The sequence below is a fragment of the Chionomys nivalis genome, chromosome 15 (assembly GCF_950005125.1).
Source record: "Chionomys nivalis chromosome 15, mChiNiv1.1, whole genome shotgun sequence".
In the NCBI taxonomy this organism is placed as follows: Eukaryota; Metazoa; Chordata; class Mammalia; order Rodentia; family Cricetidae; genus Chionomys; species Chionomys nivalis.
In genome coordinates, this window is record NC_080100.1 from 58,170,414 (window position 1) to 58,188,589 (window position 18,176).

The window sequence follows — 18,176 nt, forward strand, 5'->3', positions numbered from 1 at the left end:
AGTAATTTCTACTACTACTCTTCCAATATGAAAAAGTCTGATAATCATCAGGATACAAAGCTCAGTGGATCATGGAGGGAAACTGCAGCTCCACCGTGTAAAGCCCTGAATCTAAAGATAAATAAATTATTCACCTAAAACAAAAATAAACTTAACAATACACTGAATAAGCTTCAATATGCCTTTATGATGTAAGTCAGAATCATAAAATATTTTCAAAAATAAAGTAATGGTTAAAGAGAGTTTGCAGTCAGTAAGATAAATAATTTGACTTAAATGAGTGACTAGCAGTTCTAAGTGGTCATCTCTGAATCAAATTCATTGAACTGAAAGATCATGGATGGTACATATTGACATCTGTGCCCTCTGTAAAACACACAGAGTAGCCCTGCTACAAATTGGAAAATCATGGTCAACAATCCAATGCCTATATGTAAGTTCAACACATTTATTTTACTATTTCCTAGTTGTTAAGATGGTTTGTGACATTAGCAAACATGAGAAAAAAAGAGAAAGAGTATTATTTAAATTAAAATAAATTCAAATTTTAGGGTCAAAGAATGTTATTACTGGAATGTTACCATGGCCCATGTGCATTAATTTAGTTTTCTCTTGGCCCAGAGACTTTGTGACAATGGCCAAATGGTTCGATAGCTAAATGTGTATGTACTCTGCTCTTTACTGAAAAATCTCACTAACTCCCATAAAAAAAAACAGAGATTTTATTATGGTTCATGACAGTGAATTTCATTACTAATCTGAAACAATACTCATAAATATTAATACTGATTTATCATCAGTGTACTTTATTTGGTTTGCAGTATTACAGCATATTTGAGAAATGATAATAAAAGGAATGTGTTCATATTACCTAAATTCATGTCTACTATTACCAAATACTTGATATTCACCTAAAGACAGTGAGTATCATGGTGGTCAGATGAAAATATTATTAACTCTATACTAATACCAAATTAATTCTGGATGAATTATGTCTATTTGCTTTCAAATATTATTTCACCTATTTTATCTCTTGTGAGTTCACTTTATCCCTGACAGTCTTACCTTTACTCTCACATCATGTATAAATTCATAACCCTAAATATCTTTATAAAATACTGTAACAACACCTAAAAGAAAACACAATAAAATCCTTCCAAGAGCAGCTTATATCACTTAATATGATTATATGCAGTTGAATCCATTTTGAGGGAAACTACATTTTTTTTCTTTTATGGCAGGAAAACTATATATATCCATTCTTCTGTCATTGGACACCAGGTTCACAAATAGTGCTTCAGGAAACACTGATATGTAAGTATCTCTCCACTATGTTGACAACTGCTGGAGAGAATTTGGAAGAAAGATAAGAAAATCCAATGATGTGGAATCATAGACTAGTACAACTACTGTGGATCATATGATCCAGCTATGCCACTTTTAAATATTTACCCAAGTGACTCCAAGTCCCATACTTGTTAGTTTGTGGAACCTGCCTAAACTCTCCATCTAACAAAATTCTTCAACTAGAAAAGAAACAGCTATAAGTGAGCTCTCTTGAATTGCTCTGGCTAGTTCGCCCTAAACAGCAATGAGCAAGGTGTGTGGTTAGTTCTCCTGCTTTCATGCCCTCAGCTACACCTATACCATCAGGGCTTGCTCTACTGCATTTCCAAGGCAAGTTGCAGGGACCGCTCTACCAACTGCTGCTGATGCTGATGGAGAGAGGCAGGAACAGTTCTCCTGCTCTTAAGGCCTCAAGGTCAACACTTCCACTCTCCACAGGCGGTTGGGGCAGACTGCTGCATCTCTTCCCTGCCCACACCACCATGCTTCAGACAAGGGAGCATGACCAGCTATCCCACTCTCATGCCACCTCTCTACTGTCAACAAGATCACCTCTTCTGTGCTGCCCATACAAGGAGCAGGACCCACTTTCCTGAATGTCACAACTGATAAAGGGGAGGGTCAGCTTCCTTGTCTGCTGCAGTTGGTGAGAGGTAAAGAGTAATGGAGGAGCATCTTTCCTTGCCCTTGTTATGCTGCTGCATAACAGATGAGTAGTAGAGTCAGCTCTCACACACTCACAACTTTGGGACTGGCTCACCCGAGACACGGCCAACAGGCTCAGCTCTACTGGGCTGTCCAGGCAAGGTGCGAGGCCTGTTCTCTCAAGTGCTGCAGCTGGCGAGAGTCAGTGGCACCTTTCCTGCTCTTATGATCTCAGGTTTAGTTCTCTCACTTGTTACAGACAGTAAGGGGTAGGCGATGGGGCATCTCTCCTCTCCTACCCATATCGCCATAAGGAATATGAAGGTGGCACTAGTTCTCCCATGCTCATTCTCTCAACCAACTCACCCACGCCCCTGTCAACAGGGTCATCTCCGCTTTGCTGTCCAGAAGAGATACAGGTGCCACTTTCCCAAGTGCTGCAGTTGGAAAAGAGGAGGGTGAGCTCTACCCCAGTTAGGGGTAGTAGGAGTGAAGGAGGAGGGTATCTTTCCCTTATCCCCATCAACACACTGCAGAAGAGGGAGACTATACCAGATTCAGTCCTATTGTGATGCACAAATAAGGTGTAGGACCCTATAGCACTCTGATCGCTTCAGCCTGTGAGGTTCAGGACCAGTTCTCCACAATGTAATTCCAAGTAGTGTTTTCATATTTATTTGTAAAACTCTACGCATGTATTTTAAGTTGTGAATTCATCTTTATTTTTGTTTTCATTGATTATTATAGCTAATTTTTAATCTAACTAATAATGAGCTAATGACGATGTTAAGAAATTATACATATGATGCCAATTATGTGAATTTGTTTTAATCTTTATTAAAGTGAATGATCTATTTTTATAAATATTCATGAAGGTTAATCGATTTATTCTAAGTTGTTCACATGTGATTTTTTAATTGTTATGACTGGATAAAATTCACTATGTAGACCAGGCTCGGTTGCAACTTTCAGTGTTCCTTATTTCTCACTCACCCAAACTGTAAGGATTATCAGTTTGAGCCACCACACTACATTTGACTATTAAACATGTTTTAATTGAAATAGTATTTTATAATTTTTCCTTCCATTTTCTCACCCTATCCTCTCCCAGTAACACTCCCTTGAACTCTACTAATACTTTAAGTTCTTAGCCTCTTTTTCTTGATGTGAATCTGTTACCATAGTTCTTATTCTGGAAGATGTAACACAGTAATGGGACATTTCTTTAGCATGAATGAGGCTCTAGGATCAAACACCAGAAAAAAATTAAAAATCCCTACCTAGACATATTGATACAAATCTATAATCCTAGAACTTCGAGAAATGGAGACAAGAAGATAGGAAAATCAAGCCTTAACTCAGTTATATGGGACACTTACACAGTAAATTTGAGAGTTCAATTCCATAGTGAATTGAGGCCAGTCAGAGATATAGTGTTCATATCTCATAGCAAAATTAATTTTCTGGTATTTTTGAATAATTAAAATTGTATGGTTTGCAGATCAAATAATCAAGTCTAAAGCCCATTTCGTTCTTATAGAACATTTTTTAGTCTTTTATTATTTTTTACCAGTAAAAATTTTGGAAAATGTTGTTAGAGATAATATATTATCATTGTACAAACAAGAAACCTTCAGGGAGCAATTGTTATATATACATTAAAAGAAATAAAGTCTATTGGCATGTATTTAGCATGTTCAAGTTTCTTACTTACTTGTCACGATAGCCAAGAAATAATCTAAGTGCCTACTAACTGAATAGTGAATACAGAAAAATGAACATACATGTAATACGAGGGCCAGGCTCCTTGTTTGTTGGGGTTTTTTTCCCACCTGGTACCTCACAACTCTTTAACCCCAAAGAAAATCACACATAGGTCTCTATAAGTTATAAAGCTGATTGGCCCATTAGGTCAGGCTTCTTATTGGCTAACTCTCATATCTTGATTAAACCATTTTTCTGATCTATGTTATCCATGTGGCTCAGTACTTTTTTCAATGGGGCAGAGCACATCCTGCTGCTTTGATGGTCTGGGCAGGAGTAGGAGGAATCAACTTCCTCCTTCCAGAATTCTCCTGTTCTCATTGCATCATTTCTACTTCCTGTCTGGTTTTCCTGCCTATACTTCCTGCCTGGCCAATTAGCATTTATTTAAAACATGATTGACAGATTACAAACAATTCTCCCACACCATATATATACTGTAGAAACTTATATATACTACTTAAATATAAAGCATGATAATCAAAGGCCTTTTACTCACTCATTGGAAATCATCTTCTACTTATATTTTTAAAAATACCTTTATCCATCCTTTAGATGTAGGGAGTTCAGATTTGGTATTTCTATGTTTCTGAATAATGTGAAATTTATTTCAGTAGCTACTAACCAACATATTGGTGGATATGTTAACTTAAAATTTCATACGTGGGTGCACTGGCCCAATATGTTGTTTATTTTAATTTTTCTGACTTATTTTGAACTTACTATCAAAAATCTGCATTGAAATCATTAGACTATAGATAACTCAATAATAAAAACATATTGGCTACATACTTGAATGTAGAAAAGTTTTTTTCTTTATTTTACTCTTTTTAAATTAAAATTTCTGCCTTCTCCCTGTTTCCCAATTCCCTCCCCCTCCTCCCACACATCTCCTCCTTCCCCCACTCCCCTCTCCTCACTCCTTTGCCCCTCCCCCCACTCCTCTCCTCCTCCCCCCACTCCATTCCCTGTCCCTCTAGGTACTGAAGAGCAGTCCAAATTCCCTGCCCTGCAGGAAGTCCAAGGTCCTCCCATTTCTATCTAGGTCCAGGAAGGTGAGCATTCAAACAGACTAGGCTCCCACAAAGCCAGTTGATGTATTAGGATCGAAACCTAGTGCCATTGTCCTTGGCTTCTCATCAGCGTTCATTGTTCGCCATGTTCAGAGAGTCCGGTTTCATCCCATGCTTATTCAGTCCCAGTCCAGCTGGCCTTGGTGAGCTCCCAATTGGTCAGTTCCACTGTCACAGTGGGTGGGTGCACCCCTCGTGGTGCTGACTTTCTTGTTCATGTTCTCCCTCCTTCTGCTCCTCATTTGGACTTTAAGAGCTCAGTTTGTGGGTACAGGTTTACCGCAGCATGTGTTGAGTTGCTGTTCTCCTTCTGGTGACCATGTGGGTTCCAGATGTTGTCAGGCTTGGTAGCAGGCACCTTTACTTAGCCATCTCACCCTCCCTAGGTATTTTTAAAATTGTAATGATTTCAGGCTTACAGATATCATGAGGTGAAGACGTTTTACTCCTAAAAATATTGATTTTACTCCATGTCTTAATAACTTGCTCTTGCCCTAGATGAGCACACAGCAAACACACTTAAATACACAAACATTTTAAAAAATCTAAGGAAGTACATTCTCTATGAATTTTCTCTTATAAACCTGTGACAGAGTAGTTGTCGTTGTCCATGAATTTAACATTGACAAATTTTAAATAATCCACGGTGTATTCCAGTTTTGCCAGTTGATCCAGTGAGACTCTTTATAAGAGGTTTTTTTGCCCTTGGTTCACAGTCCATTTTAGGTCAGGCATTGCGTTTGGTTCTCATGTCTCTTTAGCTTCCTTTATTTTGGAGTGTTTCCTGCCTTTTACCTTTTGTAACACTTAACATTTTAAAGTTTATTTTTTAAACTAGTATCATTGTCTATGAATATAATTGGATATTATATAGTGCTAATTTTTAGTTACCTAAAAACTATACATAATTTAAATCAGAACCATTTTCTCTAAAGAAAATGAGTGAGGCTCTGAGATTTACTAAGCAAATAATATTTCTAAAAGATTGTGGCTCCATTTTGATTTCTCTTTCCTTAGTGTGGTGACCTTAGTTACCTGGTTATCAACTTTTATTGGGTTAAGTCTTAAATTTATGTTCTATACCTTTCTTTAGTACGTATAGCCTGCAATTATGGATATTATTAAGATCTAATTCACTATGATAAATCCGAGTCCTTAGACTCTAAAACTTTGAACTTTTAATTTTACATTTTATTTCCATTATCTGACATCAGTATAAGAAAAACGACACCCTTAAAAGCATTTGTTACAAGTATCTCTTCCTGTTACAGCTCCTCCACTTAACTGTATCATCTACATCAGAGAATAAGGAAGAAGTATCATTTGTAGGATTTTGAAAACCATAAAATATATTCTGAGAAACTTGATCATTTTTTAGTAACTGAAGTAGAACTACCACAGACATTTAATATCCCCAATAAAAGAGCAGATAAAGTGGAAGCAGTACCACAGTGATATATAACAGGAGACTAACATCGCAACGACTTCTTCAAGTACTGAACCTAACATCAATCGCCGAAAAATGATCTTAACAGCTCATCAGGCAGCTAGAAAAGGGAAATTTCAAAAATAATCTTGTACATCATTCTCAGACAGTAAGCTATTAATAAAATGGCAAACTATTCTCAGGATAAGAGATTTAAAGAATGATTTATACAAAATTAAAAAAAAATAAAAATGAAAGAAAGAAAAGAAAGAAGTTGTTGCTTGGGTATCTACTTTAAAGTTGTTACTTTGGTGACCTACTGGCTACTTAAAAATGCAAGGTTTCGCTGTAGTTTTAGAGCCTGACCTGGAACTCTAGCTCTTATAGACCAGACTGGCCTCGAACTAACCCTGATCCCTCTGATTCCTCGGATCTTTCCTCCCCTCCTCTGCTGGATTCCCCATTTCTGCCTAATGTTTAGCAGTGGTACTCTACATATGCTCTTATCAGTTGCTAGTTAAAGTCTCTGGTCTCTGATGAAGATTCTTCTGAGCGTCATTTCCAGAAACCTCTGCAGTCAGGACACACTGTAAACTAAACATTTTGTAGCTGGGTTGGTGTCCCAACCCCTCTACTTCAGGCCTTGGCTGCTTACAGAATATGGCCAATTCAGACTCCTTGCCCCCCTTATTAAGAGTGTTTGCTAAGGTTACTTTTATAGATAACAGTTACTCTCATAAATAACTTAGAGTTTCTATTGCACTAGCTCACCCTCCCCACAATGGTCCCCAATTCTAGTCATTTCTTTCAGTAATTTCCTTCTTCCCTCTAGGTTTTGATCACTCTTGTGCCTCACCTACCCGCAGTCTACACATGACATCTTTACCTTTGCATGCAAATGGATGGAAATAGAAAACACTATCCTGAGTGAGGTAACCCAGACCCAAAAAGATGAATATGGTATGTACTCACTCATAACTGGATTCTAGCCGTAAATAAAGGACATTGAGTCTATAATTCATAATTCTAGAGAAGCTAAATAAAAAGGAGAACCCAAAGAAAAACATATAGTTCTCCTCCAGGATATTGAAAGGAAACAAGATTTCCAGGCAAAAATTGAGCTCTTGTGGGTGGGGGTGGAATAGAGGTAAGGGGAAATGGGGAGAAAAAAGTGAGAAAGGGAGGATGGGGAGAGCTTTGGGGAATGGGATGGTTGGGATGGAGGAAGGGTGGATATGGGAGCAGGGAAGTAGATATCTTAATTTAGAGAGCCATTTTAGGATTGGCAAGAGACTTGACTCTAGAAGGGTTCCCAGGTGTCCTTGGAGATGTCCCCAGCCAGATCCTTGGACAACTGAGGAGAAGGAGCTTGAAACGACTCTATCCTATAGCCATACTGATGAATATCTTGCATTTCACTATAGACCCTTCATCTGGCGATGGATGAAGCTAGAGACAGAGACCCACATTGGAGCACTGGACTGAGCTCCTAAGATGCAAATGAGGAGAATAAGGAGGGAGAACATGAGCAAGGAAGTCAGGACTATAAGGGGTGCACCCGCCCACTGAAACGGTGGGGCTGATCTAATGGGAGCTCACCAAAGCCAGCTGGACTGGGACTGATGAAGCATGTGATCAAACCGGACTCTGAACGTGGCGGACAAGGAGAGCTAACTGAGAAGCAAAGGACAATGGCATTGGGTTTTGATTCTACTCCATGTACTGGCTTTGTGGGAGCCTAGTCTGTTTGGATGCACACCTTCCTAGACCTGGATGGAGGAGGGGGAGGACCTTGGACTTCCCACAGGGCAGGGAACCCTGACTGCTCTTTGGACTGGAGAGGGAGAGAGATAGAGAATGGGGGGGGAATGGGAGGAGGTGGAAATATTTAATTAAAAATAAATAAATAAATGAAAAAAAAACGAAAATCTTGAAATCTGCTTTATTTCTCATTACCAGGGAAGTCCTTTTGTAACCCCCTTAACCTACTTCTAACTTAGCCTCTCTTGGTTTATGGAGCATATTATGATTATGTTGCATTTTACAATATCCACTTATAAGTGAAAACAAACCATATTTATCTTTCTGGCTCTGTGTTACCTTACTCAGGATGATTTTTTTCAGGTTCTATCCATTTCTCTGCATATGTCATGATTTCTTTGTTTTTATCATCTTAATAATACTCCACTGTGTAAAAGTATCACAATTACTTTATTCATTTGTGAGTTGATGGACTGTTTTCAGCTTATGTCTATAATGAATAAAACTGTCACAATTCTAGTTGAGCAAGTGTTCCTGTGATAGGACAGGTTTTGAGGTCCACTGATTCACAGTTTACTGAGAAAAGCTATACTGATTTCCAAAGTGGTTGTAAAAGTCTGTACTTCCACTACATGCTCACTACCATGAGCTGCTACTTCTGTTTTTGATCTTAGTTATTCTAACAGTAAAATGGAATCTCAAAGCCATTTTCCCTAATAGCTAAGAACTTTGAGCCTGTTTTTAAGTGAGTCTCAACCATTTGAGTTATCTCAATTGAGAATTCTCTGTTAAGATCTGTAGTCCAGTTTTTAATTGGATTATTCACTTTGTTGATGTCTAGTTTCTTGTGTTGTTTATATATTTTGGCCATCTGCCTTCTGTCAGATGTGGAAAATCTTTTCCCATTCTGTGGGTTGCCCTTTTATCCTAACAATGGTACCCTTTGCTTACAGAAGCATTTCAGCTTCATGAGGTAACACTGATTAAATGAGGATACTAGTGCCTGTGTTACTTATGTTCTGTTCAGAAAGTTGTCTCCTGTGCCAATGTTTACAAGGATCTTCCACATTTTCTCTTCTATCAGATTCAGTGTATCTGGTTTTATGTTGAGGTCTTTGATCTACTTGCATTTGTGGTTTTTTGCAGAGCGATAGATATGAATCAATTTGTATTTTCTACATACCTACATTCAGTTAGACCAGCATTATTTGTTGAAGAGTCTTTCTTCTTTTTACCGTATATTTTTAGCTTACCAAAATCTGGTCCCTGGGTATGTGGATTTACATCTCAGACTTCAATTCAGTTCCAATGATGAACCTGTCTGTTTTTAAGACAATACCATGTGGTTTTTAATACTTTAGTTTTGTAGTAAAGCTTGAAATCGGGGATGGAGATACCCCCTGAGGTTTTGCTTTGCTTTCTTTTGTTATTTTGCTTGTTTTTTGTATAAGATTATTTTGGATATCTTGGTTTTTGATTGTTTGTTATTTCTACATGAAGTTGAATATTGTTCTATCAACATCTGTAGAGAATTGTTTTGGATTTTTAATGGGGACTGCATGGAATCTGTAGATTGCTTTTGGTAGGATAACTATTTTTACTATGTTAAACCTACAGATCCATGATCATGGGAAATATTCACTTCTTCTGATATCCTCATAAATTTCGTTATTCTAAGATATGAGATTTTTGTTGTACATGTCTTTCACTTATGTCTTAGTTATGGTTTCTTTTGCTCTGAAGAGACACTATGATTATTGCAACACTTACATTGACAAAACATTTAATCAAGGTGGATTACATTATCAGAGGCTTAATTCTTTTTTTTATTTTTTATTTTATTTTTTTTTATTTATTTATTTATTTTTTTTTTTTTGGTTTTTCGAGACAGGGTTTCTCTGTGGTTTTGGAGCCTGTCCTGGAACTAGCTCTGTAGACCAGGCTGGTCTCGAACTCACAGAGATCCGCCTGCCTCTGCCTCCCGAGTGCTGGGATTAAAGGCGTGCGCCACCACCGCCCGGCTTTAATTCTTTTTTTTAAAAGAAACACCTTTTGTTTTACATACCAATTCCAGTTCCCCCTCTCTCTCCTCCTTCTAATCCCCCCAATCTTCTCACCTCAACAACTGTCCCCTCCTCAGCGTGGGTAAGGCCTCCCATGGGAAGTTAACAAAGTCTGTCACAACACTGAGGCAGGACCAAAGCATTTCCCCCTGTATCTAGGCTAAGCAAGTTATCATTCTAAAGAAAATGGACTCCAAAAAGCCAGTTGGTGCTGCTGTGAGAAGTCATTCAATCATTAGCCTTTAAGATACTGGCCCACTTTGGGCATGGTCTCATGTACTATAACTGCAGATGAAAAGCTTGTGTGGGTCTCTTGGCTACTGTGTTCAGTTCCAGTTCCTAGTGAAAGCAGAGGAGGACTGTAGATCATTATTTTTTTTTTCTATGAGTTGATTCTCAAATAAATAAACCTTTGTTATACTCCATTAAGTGCTATTGTGGAACTCTTTTGTATGCCAACATCATGTACTAGGGATAAATATTGATTCCACTGCCAGTGATCCCACAAACTGCCCAACACACAACAGTCACCCACATTTATAGGGTCATGCAGTTTCCTGCATGATTCAGTTCCATGTATGTTCGCCAGCAATCAGTCTTGAGAAGTGAGCTCAAATGAGCTTGGGTCAGGTATTTTTGTTTTCCCATTATGGTCTTGTCTCCTTTATTCATATTATTGCTTCTCGCTCTCTTTGAGAGAAGAGAAGAGGAGAGGGGAGGGAAGGGGAGAAGGAATGGGAGAAAAGAGGGGAGGGGGGAGGGAGAGGGGAGAGGGGAAGGGAGACGGGAGGGGAGAGGGGAGGGGAGGGTTGTCCCTCACATAACTCCCCATGTTTGTTTAGTATAAATCAATTCCATATACCTTTCCAGTTTCTCTGACCTGCAGGAGCTGAACTCCAACATCTGACAAACTATTGAAAAGAATGTATCTTGTACCTGGTATTTGGATTTTTGTTAGTCCATCATTCTTTTGGAGAACATTGTCAGTTCAAGTGACTTAATATATATTATATATTAATATGATACATTGATATAATTTATTATATTATATATATGTGTGTGTGTTTGTAATATAATTTTACTTACATGTGTTGTATATAAATTTAGATAAATATTAAATAATATGGTTTTGTGATCTTATGGAACAATACCCATGATATTCATCCTTTATCCCTTCTTCCCTTCTTTTTCTATATTGTCCACCCCCTCTCCTGTCCAGTTGGAAACCCTTCCCCATAGTTTTGTTTCCACTTTGTATTACCTATATAGTGCTATTCCACTTTCAATATTCACCTTGTCTCTGCACACTTTATTATTTTCTGTGGTTATTTAGTGCTATATAATCACTTCTAAGTATTTGTAGATAAAGTTTTATCTTCAGATAAAAAAGAACATGAGACATCTTTCTTTTTGAGTCTGGGCATGGTAAGCATTAATATCACTTAATCACAACACAGTGCTGAAACATAAATAGGCATATGTCCCTTTTGTGTGTGTGCATGTGTCTATGTGTGTGTGTGTGTGTGTGTGATAAGGCTGAGGCTAAAAAATGAAAACTTGAAATAGAATTTACCCTTTTCTATATTACTACTATTACCAAACAGTATTTTTCTCATAAATGACTCCCTAATTATCTAAACTTGCTGTCTTGTAAGTAGTAAGTTTTATAAAGCCTGGAGAATCAAAATGGTTTCTAGAATAAATAATTTTTGTCAATTGATGAAATCAATTCAAGTATCCTAGATTATTGTTGCTGTTTTACAGAATGACTTTATTGTAAGGAACTTCCAAATTAAAAAAAAAAACCAAGTTTTCCATGGTGTTCTTTAAGGAAGAGGGAAAATTATAGTATTCCAAAGGTATAGTGGCTGCTATTTAGAAATATTTACTCAAATGGGCTTGAGTGTAGATTTGTCTATAAAATAGACATTAGATTTTACTTCGATAGTACAAATGATTCCAAGGGGGAAAAGGTGACGTTGATGGAAACACTAGACACTGTTTATTTTATCTTTTTCTTTAATTTTGAACAGAAAGTACCACACATTAATGAGCAGTACAGGGTAGATGATAGACCTAGGGAATGTGATATGCAATGAGCAGTACAGGGTAGATGATAGACCCATGGAATATGATATGTACCACTGAGGAGAAACAGAATAAATAAACATTAAATAAAACGAACTCAAAATTGTTAGAAAATACTAATTTTAGCTACAGAAACACTAGGGGATGAATATCTAAGTATGCATACTCTGTCAAGACTATTTCAGCTAGGCAATTATACTGCACTTATTAAGGAAATTAAATTGATATAGAGTTATAAATTATAGGTTTTTAAGTCATTATTGTTTCCTATGTAAAATGCTTATGTTAGCCTTACTGTAATGTATGTTACAGATTTTATTTTTCTAAGGCACAGAATAAGATAAGCCAAATGCAAATCTTATATCTTATTCTGATATATCTTTGGTTTATCACTGTTTTCTCTCTGCATTTGAATGTTCTAAAGAGTGACAAAAAGAAAAAGTCTATGAATGTGAAACATCTCTACAAAAATACTTAATATCTGCATTACATATAAACATAACATTATTTTTAATATTTATTATATTATATAATGTAAATATACTGTTAATATATTTATATTATATATAATTTATGATATAAATATTATAAATGTATAATATTTATATTGTTTCTTAACATGTGCAGATGTAATACACACACACACACACATATATATGGGGTTTAGGGTAGATAGATATGTGGGCACATGTAAACTTTAGCATATATTGGTGAGAGTCAGAATATGTCTGGAGTTTTCTCTATCATTTGACTTCATGTTATTTTCAGAGAAATTATTTCACAGAACCTGGAGCTACGATGGTGACTAGTAATCCCCAGTGATGTTTCTATCTCCACCTGACATGATTCTGTGATTTGAGTGTGTAAGAACATGCCTGACATTTCATGTGTATGCTAATGTTGATTAAAAAGCACTCATACATTGGTCTACCTTTGCAATGCAAGATGTCTCCTTCTTTAGCACTCTCTTTCCTTAAGGACTTAAACAAGATAAGAAGTCGTTGTTACCTTTCGATGTGAAGGCAGAGTACAGTGGTTACTATAGCAACACACAAAGTTGGTCGCTTCCCTTCCTTTTCTTCATGTATTTTCTCCCCTACTCTCATTATCTGAGGATTAAAACCTGGTAAACTGAACAGTAAATATCTGGCCAACTTCAAGCTTCATGAGATTATTCATCAGAGAAAGCAAGCTAAGGCAACGTATTTATAAATAAACAATTATTTTATTTTGGGTACTTTGTTAAGCTGTAAAGATTCATGTAACAAAAAATGTAGCATTATAAATACTATGGACAGCTGATGTAAGCTTATAAAAAGTTTGTATCTGAGGATATGCTACATTTATTATATTTTTGTAATTCACCTTAACTGTTTATGTACCATCTGATACTCTTTAGAAGTTGTAAAGCAATGGTAAATAAATGAATAGTGTTATAATTAAGGTGTCTAACTTTTCACAAAATCTTTAACTATTCAGGCACATTTCTGTATATTCAACATAAAGTCATGTATTTGTAAAATTCATTGAATTAGCTGTCAATTGCTGTGCAAATATTTCTGTACTTTTGTAGTTTAAAGTTTAAAAAACAATACACATACACACACCAAAATCATTCATTCAACACTATATTACTATGCTCCATGAATTTGTTATAAAAATATAAATCAAGTTATGTGTTGACTGATGCTTCTGTCCCACCAGTTTCCACAGCTGTTTAGTCCCAAATAAACACACAGAGAACTACATTAATCATAAACTGGTTGGCCTAGTAGCTCAGGCTTCTTATTAACTCTTATATATTAGCTCATGATTCTTGTCTGTGTTAGCCACGTGGCTTGGTGCCTTTTTTGGCAAAGCAGTCACATCATGCTTGCACTGTGTCTGGCTTCCTATCTGTCTGGGTGGTGTGCAGATTGAAACTTCTCTCTTCACAGAATTCTCATTGCCCTGCCTCTACTTCCTGCCAGGTCACCCCACCTATACTTCTTGCCTGGCTACTGGCCAATCAGAATTTATTTAAAATACAATTGATAGGGTACAGACCATTGTCCCACAGCACCCCCCTCCCTTATTTTTAACAAGGACTCTGAATCAAATATCCTTTGTTTAGCTTTTTGTCCAGATCATTATTCATAACATCTTGTAACCAACACTCTAAGCAAAGATAAACATCCATAAACCATTTTGGGGGAATATGGGCATAGTTTTCCAGGATACTTCCTGTTGATTGGGGATGCTGATAATCTTATGGAAACAAAAAGAAAATTTAAGATTTTATCTTATTTTATTTATTTTCTGACTGGAAAATTCTGTAAGGCTTGATCATCTCAGCCAGCAGTCTTGAAGCTGCTTTTCTTTTTTTTTTTTTATTTTTTTTTAAATTTATTTAATTATTAAAGATTTCTGCCTCTTCCCCGCCACCACCTCCCATTCCCTCCCCCTCCCCCAATCAAGTCTTCCTTCCTCCTCAGCCCAAAGAGCAAGCAGGTTTCTCTGCCCTGTGGGAGGTCCAAGGACCACCCACCTCCATCCAGGTCTATTAAGGTGAGCATCCAAACTACCTGGGCTCCCACAAAGCCATTACGTGCAATAGGATCAAGAACCCATTGCCATTGTTCTTCAGTTCTCAGTAGTCCTCATTGTCCATTATGTTCAGCGAGACCGGTTTTGTCCCATGCTTTTTCAGTCCCCGGCCAGCTGGCCTTGGTGAGTTCCCGATAGAACATCCCCATTGCCTCAGTGTGTGGGTGCACCCCTCGCAGACCTGAGTTCCTTGCTCGTGCTCACTCTCCTTCTGCTCCTCCTTTGGATCGCCTTCATCAGGCGATGAAAGAAGACAGAGACAGAGACCAACATTGGAGCACTGGACTGAAGCTGCTTTTCTTAACCCAGAATGAATACACAGCTTCTCCTTTGCTGTGGAAACAAAAGAAAAACCTCCTCTCCAAAGTAACATAAATTTTGAGTTAAAATATGAAGTTAAGGTATTTTTAAAATATATATGTTGGATTAATCCATCAGCATTTATAGCCAAAAACCCTTTAGAGACTTTTGCTCCTTCCACAGCCATCAAACAATTTAAAGACAACAAAATAATATACAGTATCCAGACTTTCTGTGTATTTTTGATCTTTACATGACTTTATTTTAAACTCTATTTCTTTTATTTTTATATTTCATTTTTGGCTTCTTGAGATAGGGTTTCTCTGAGCATCTCTGGATATTCTGGACTTACTCTTTAGACCAGGTTGTCCTTGAAATCACAGTGATCTGCCTGTCTTTCCCTCCCAAGTGTTGGGATTATAGGTGTGTGCCAACACACCTAACTGCTCTCTTTCTTTTCTTTAAGGACTTTTTCCCTTTTCTTTTCTTTCCAAAGCCTACATATATTTTTAAAGACAATGTAAGCTATTTAGAGGTTTTCTTCATGTGAATCTATCTTTTTTGAATACCTCTCTTTTTCTGACCACAATGAATTTTTAATTTGCTAAGTGACATGGCTAGGATTAAAGCCCTGGCTTTGACAGCTGGATTCAAACCATTCCTTAGCTTTTCTCTGAGAGTCTAGCCTCATGACAAAGTTACTTACCAGAACAATGTTTATTGCCACAACTCTATGCATTTCAATGTCCCTGCCACCACCAAAAATTATGCAGTCAGATTTTCATCAGCACCATTTAAGTGTTTCGTATTAAGACCTCTTAAAAAAGCTGCATGGTTTTGCAGCTATAGCTGAGTCAGGAAGGCTCTCTTAAAGGAGAGTGCTTGCCCCTAGCAAGCAGAGCCTACCAAAGAAAGTGGTGTTATCAAGAAGCTGTGTTTAACTCTATTATTTTCTTTCTAGAATAACTTCCCAAACTCTCTCAGGCTTTTAGGTTCATTTGGTTAGCTCCACAATGGCACACCATTCTGTTTTAAAATTTATTAATACTATCTCTGATTTCACAAGAAAAAAAATCATAGATAGCATAAAATTACCGTTGGGCAGAAGAAAGCTAACCGTAAATATAGATGTGATCAATTGCATGCAAATTATACAAGAGCAGCATTAGGCTACCTCTTTCCACACTATTTCTAATTTTTTCCTGAACATTTCTAGGTGAGGTAAATCTGTCAATAATCAGCACTGATTCTTCCTCACAGTGGTCAATATATAGAATAACAATGTTCTGTAAATCATATATAGGATATGATTAAAAAGAGATAAACTTAAGCCCAATTATGCCTTGTAGAGGAAAAGATGGCTGAAATAAAACATCAGCAACAGAGAAGTATTATAAAGATAATTTTTTAAAAGAAAAGTAGTAGAAATCTCTCTTGAAACTTCTTGCATATGTACAATTAATACTCTTGTATGTGTTATCCATGTTAGACTACCGATAGTTCATGTTAGTTTATACTATATTCACTTTTTGTATGAGTATTATAAAAGAATAGACAAGAGAAAATATCTATAAGCACAATGATAGAATGCCTGAGGAGTGGCAAAATTTCTTTATAAAATCTGAATAAGTAATTGGCAATATATTCTAACATGGAGAGTTTTAAAACCTGTTTTAATTGTCGCTCTATTCACAAAGCAAGGGAATTGAAATTGTCTAGACGTTCATTAACATAAAAGTAGATAGGATAATTGTGGCATGTAGATAATAGAATTTTAACCAGCTATAAAACAAGATGAAATAAAATCATGAGCTTCAGAAGGAAGTTGGATAGACCTAAAAACTGTAATAGGAGGCCAATAGAGGCAAAAGATATTTAAGAATGGAAGAAAGAACAATATAATTGAGCATATTTGACAGGGAAACATGCAAGGGCCCAAATATGGAAGAGAAAGGCAGAAGGTTGACATAAAGGCGTAGAATATGAGAATCCACAGGAGTCAAAGTGTGTAAGAAAATAACATAAAGAAGACCACTGCTTTGTATGTTACTTTACAAACACATTTTAGAAAGTGGAAAAAGATCTCAAATGAAGTCAAATGAATTTTCAACAAGTTATGTGAATGAAATGCAAATCAAAGTCACAATGCATTACAGCACTCCAGGAATGATTTCTATTATTGAACAAACAACATAAAAATGATGTGGGATTCCCCTCTGCATAATGTGAATACCAGTGGTTAGGAACAAATCTGGTTTGACCAGCTGGGTAGGACAGGTTGGTGCGAAAAACTAAACATAATGCTGGGAGAAAGAAGGTAGAGTCATAGAGAAGCCATGGAGCCTCTGCCAGAGACAGACCTGCTGTTAGGCCATGGCCTCATGGTGATGCACAAATTAATGGAGATGGGTTAAATTAAGATGTAGGAGTTAGCCAATAAAAAGCTAGAACTAATGGTCCAAGCAGTGATTTAAATAATATAGTTTCTATGTGATTATTTCTGGAGCCTGGGTGAGCAGGAAACAAACAAGTGGCCTCTCCTTCAACATAGATCTGGAAGAAATATAATCCATAGATATTGTGAGAATATATACTAGTAGAACTGCTATAGCAAAGTATAGGAAGAATTCTTACATAATTGAAAAACATATATAACCCACCAATACCATTATAAATACAAGCATCAATATATATTAAATAGATGACATATAGACATGGTCCTCATATATTTGTTGTAATATTATTTGAAATAGCTGAAGAGTCTAAAAACTACTACATGGATAGAGATAATAAAACTCATGTAGAATATCTTATTCAGCCATATAAAGGAAGGAAATGTCTCATTTCCACAACATACATGGACCTGGTAATCATTATGTTAAAAAAAGTATAAGAGCAAGGCCAAAGTAGACAAATATATACCATCTCATTTATAAGTGAAGTTAGAAAAGTTGAAGTTGAGAAGTCATAAATCATGGTGACTATAAAATGGAAAAACTAGGGTAAAGGAATAATCACAATTAGATAACAATAAGTCTTTATATGCTATTGTCCAGTGTGATAGCTAAAAGTTTAATGTTTAATGTTCTCCTATGAAATATTAATATCTGAGTAGATAAGTAT